The following is a 5,050-nucleotide window of genomic DNA, read 5'->3' as shown; positions in this document are numbered from 1 at the left end:
CTGCTGCAACACATAGAGGCTTACCCTGACTCTGGCTGAAGAGCAGGTGCCGTCCTGATCGCAGTAAGTAGGCCACAATGGGGACCAATGGGTGCAGAGCAGGCTGGGATGAAGAGAAGTGTAGACTTTTTGTGAGACATTTGAAGTGAATTTACTTTCTGTTTCACTTCTAAACACATTGTGCCTTTGGAACCCAATTTGTATGCAGTTGGGGAGCGCGGTACATTATGTTCACAAAAATGTCCAAACACTTTTGGCCTGGACACTAAGACTAAGAAGTGTGTGACCATTTTCATCCATGCTGTGACCCAAAATGTGATGTTTTTTCACCATGCCCATGTATAAAATCGCTTAGAAACAACATAGCCTGCCAGACTTGTTGTGTAGAACACCACAAACCTTCACACAAGTAAAAATTAACAGCAGACATATGTAAGGGCTTGCAGTGTGTAAAATATTTTGTGTGGTGTCTAGATTTCAGTCTAAATCTTCAATTTAGCACACTCAGACATATTCAGTGGTGGGTCAACCAACAAATGTGACAAACAGTCCAAGTGTGTTATTTTGTTTTGGCAATATGTTGTGTATGGGCGCTTAATAGTATTATGAAGCACATGATGATCCTTAGGCTGGAGTCACACTCAACGATTAAAAAAAACGGTCCGATTTTAATGGTCCGAAATCGCACAAAGGTATCTTAACCATTGATCCGTTTTTGATGCGATTTTTCTTCATCGATGCGATTTTAATCGCAGGTAAGGATCCTTTTGACATCCGTCTGGCGAGATTTTCTCACAGGACATACTGTATAATGGAGCCCAATGACAGGTTTCCGCACACAAAGAATTAATAGATCTAGACACATTAAATATATATATATATTTTATACATGTCTAAGGCTGGTTTCACATTAGCGCATTTTCAGCGCGCGCACGGCCGGGGGTAGCTCCGCCCCCGAGCCGGCTCTCTGCCCGGCGTGCCCGCCCCTTGCTTGTAGCGCCGCCTACTAGCGGACAGCGGCGCCTGCGATCGGCGCACCCTATCTTTAGCATAGGGTGCGCAGATCGTGCGCAGGCCGTGCGCTAGTTGCGCTTTGACCTGTGCTGCGCACTTTTGACGGTGCGCCGTGCGCGCCAAAATCCGAAAAGTTTGATTTTGGCGCGCACGGCGCACCGTCAAAAGTGCGCAGCACAGGTCAAAGCGCAACTAGCGCACGGCCTGCGCACGATCTGCGCACCCTATGCTAAAGATAGGGTGCGCCAATCGCAGGCGCCGCTGTCCGCTAGTAGGCGGCGCTACAAGCAAGGGGCGGGCATGCCGGGCAGAGAGCCGGCTCGGGGGCGGAGCTACCCCCGGCCGTGCGCTCGCTGAAAATGCGCTAATGTGAAACCAGCCATAGAGACACATTTATATATATATTTCTAATTCATACAGTTCATCATAGCTGAATAGCCGCTGAAACATTTGCCGGCATTTGTATAAGCATTCTCCTGCCCGACACGAAATGACACATGGTTTGCATATAGTTAACCAATTCATTTCATATTTTTTTTTATGTCTATCACTATTAATTAGATGAGGGTTTGTGGCTAAAATTTTGGAGTTGTAGGGGTTCATTTAAGGGGTTAATTTCCTTCTATTAAATTGCGGGGACTCCCAGCAGCCTCAGTGACGTCAGCGGGAGTCCCAGCAATTTAATACATACATAAATACATACATAAATGTGTCTCTATGACATGTATAAAATATATATATATATATACAGTGGGGAAAAAAAGTATTTAGTCAGTCAGCAATAGTGCAAGTTCCACCACTTAAAAAGATGAGAGGCGTCTGTAATTTACATCATAGGTAGACCTCAACTATGGGAGACAAACTGAGAAAAAAAAAATCCAGAAAATCACATTGTCTGTTTTTTTTTCATTTTATTTGCATATTATGGTGGAAAATAAGTATTTGGTCAGAAACAAAATTTCATCTCAATACTTTGTGATATATCCTTTGTTGGCAATGACAGAGGTCAAACGTTTTCTGTAAGTCTTCACAAGGTTGCCACACACTGTTGTTGGTATGTTGGCCCATTCCTCCATGCAGATCTCCTCTAGAGCAGTGATGTTTTTGGCTTTTCGCTTGGCAACACGGACTTTCAACTCCCTCCAAAGGTTTTCTATAGGGTTGAGATCTGGAGACTGGCTAGGCCACTCCAGGACCTTGAAATGCTTCTTACGAAGCCACTCCTTCGTTGCCCTGGCGGTGTGCTTTGGATCATTGTCATGTTGAAAGACCCAGCCACGTTTCATCTTCAATGCCCTTGCTGATGGAAGGAGGTTTGCACTCAAAATCTCACGATACATGGCCCCATTCATTCTTTCATGTACCCGGATCAGTCGTCCTGGCCCCTTTGCAGAGAAACAGCCCCAAAGCATGATGTTTCCACCACCATGCTTTACAGTAGGTATGGTGTTTGATGGATGCAACTCAGTATTCTTTTTCCTCCAAACCCGACAAGTTGTGTTTCTACCAAACAGTTCCAGTTTGGTTTCATCAGACCATAGGACATTCTCCCAAAACTCCTCTGGATCATCCAAATGCTCTCTAGCAAACTTCAGACGGGCCCGGACATGTACAGGCTTAAGCAGTGGGACACGTCTGGCACTGCAGGATCTGAGTCCATGGTGGCGTAGTGTGTTACTTATGGTAGGCCTTGTTACATTGGTCCCAGCTCCCTGCAGTTCATTCACTAGGTCCCCCCGCGTGGTTCTGGGATTTTTGCTCACCGTTCTTGTGATCATTCTGACCCTACGGGGTGGGATTTTGCGTGGAGCACCAGATCGAGGGAGATTATCAGTGGTCTTGTATGTCTTCCATTTTCTAATTATTGCTCCCACAGTTGATTTCTTCACTCCAAGCTGGTTGGCTATTGCAGATTCAGTCTTCCCAGCCTGGTGCAGGGCTACAATTTTGTTTCTGGTGTCCTTTGACAGCTCTTTGGTCTTCACCATAGTGGAGTTTGGAGTCAGACTGTTTGAGGGTGTGCACAGGTGTCTTTTTATACTGATAACAAGTTTAAACAGGTGCCATTACTACAGGTAATGAGTGGAGGAAAGAGGAGACTCTTAAAGAAGAAGTTACAGGTCTGTGAGAGCCAGAAATCTTGATTGCTTGTTTCTGACCAAATACTTATTTTCCACCATAATATGCAAATAAAATGAAAAAAAAACAGACAATGTGATTTTCTGGATTTTTTTTTCTCAGTTTGTCTCCCATAGTTGAGGTCTACCTATGATGTAAATTACAGACGCCTCTCATCTTTTTAAGTGGTGGAACTTGCACTATTGCTGACTGACTAAATACTTTTTTTCCCCACTGTACATATTATATATTTATATATGTGTGTGTGTCTAAATCTATTAATTTGTTTCTTTATTTAACCTGTCACTGTGATTTTACTGTATTTGAAAAAAAAAATTGCCGACTTTTGGTGCGATTTTACCGCAACTCACACATCGGGTCCATTTGCAATCCAATTTTTTCTCGCCCCCATAGACTTGTATTGTCGAATCCGATCCGAAAATCAGTGACAATCGCAGCATGCTGCGATTGTCTCTGTCCGAGGATCGGATCCGCTAAAAAAAAAAAAAAAATTGCATGATGTCAGCTGCCCAATAGAATAACATTGTCACGAATGCAATGCGATTTTTTATCACATTGCATTCGTCCGATTTAATCGCTAGTGTGACCCCGGCCTTACATGTAAACTAAGTCATAGGCAATCACCTTCTCATTTAAACAACGTAATGTACACTTGCAAGGCTAATTTTTTTTTCAATTTGCTCTGGAAATTCACACATGGCTAAATATGGCAGCCTAGTTAGGGCAAAGCCCCAAAAATGTGAGACATCTGTACAGATATGGTTTTATACAGTACAGACTGTTAAATATGATACAACACAATTTTTAGCCCATGGAACATTGTTAACACATGTCTGACAAGTAGCCATTGATTTAGCAAGGTAAATGTATTTTTTTTTACAAATGTAGTATCCCTACAACAAAAGTGTGACAGACATGAAGCTAGTGAGCAACACAAAAATACTGCCACAGACACACACTGCATGTTTTTAAAGTTTTCACAAAGCATGGTTAATGATGAATTAGTATCTTAAATAGAGGGATCAGACTATAAACCTCGGACTAAATGTAATATATATATGATGTGATTTAAGAGACAAATGCGAAAAATATGAAGCTAATGTGTGTTTTTGCAACACATGTCACCTTGCAAATCTAACCATGTAAAATCTGGTCATATGAAAACATTTTTGAATTTGATTGAGAAAAAGGAACATCTATGGGGTAACTTACCAAACTTTGCCTGCTTGGCTGGTGAATATGTGGCCCAACCAGGTCTGGGGTAGAGCTGTTCAGCTACAGCAAACCACGCACGTTCTATGGCCAGCCTGTCATGGTATCCATCAGATCGAGTGTCCCAAAGTTCGGGATGTTGCTCCACCAGACATATAAGCTGTTCTGTGTCCACACGTGGGGCCATAATTTTGTGAAAAATGACCAAACCACAAACTTGCAACCACTGTGAGAAGAGTCCAACTTCACCTCACTCCAAAAACTGTGAGACAACTTTATTGCAGGCAATGTCTAGACACCTGGCTGGTATTGATACAATTGGTTTCAACGTTAACCCTATATTTTGGATAACACACACGGACGGCACACGGACAGCACACGGACGCCGTCCGTGTGCGGTATGTGTTTACACGGACCCATTGACTTATATGGGTCCATGTGATCTGTGCTGTTGCATAAAAACGGACATGTCAGCGTATTTTGCACACGGACACACGGTCCGTGAAAACATGCTTACATCTGCATAGACACATTCATTAGAATGTGTCTATGTGTGTCGGTGTCTCCGGTATGTGACAAAACTGTCACTACACGTACCGGAGCCACTGACGTCTGAAACTGGCCTCATATAGCTTTTCCTTTGCTGAGTGTCCATATTCGGTACCTGTTCCTGATCAGCCTTTAT

This window comes from Dendrobates tinctorius, unplaced genomic scaffold, assembly GCF_039654945.1.
Source record: "Dendrobates tinctorius isolate UK_male_01 unplaced genomic scaffold, ASM3965494v1 ptg000046l, whole genome shotgun sequence".
Lineage (NCBI taxonomy): Eukaryota > Metazoa > Chordata > Amphibia > Anura > Dendrobatidae > Dendrobates > Dendrobates tinctorius.
Note: the sequence above shows the minus strand (reverse complement) of the source record.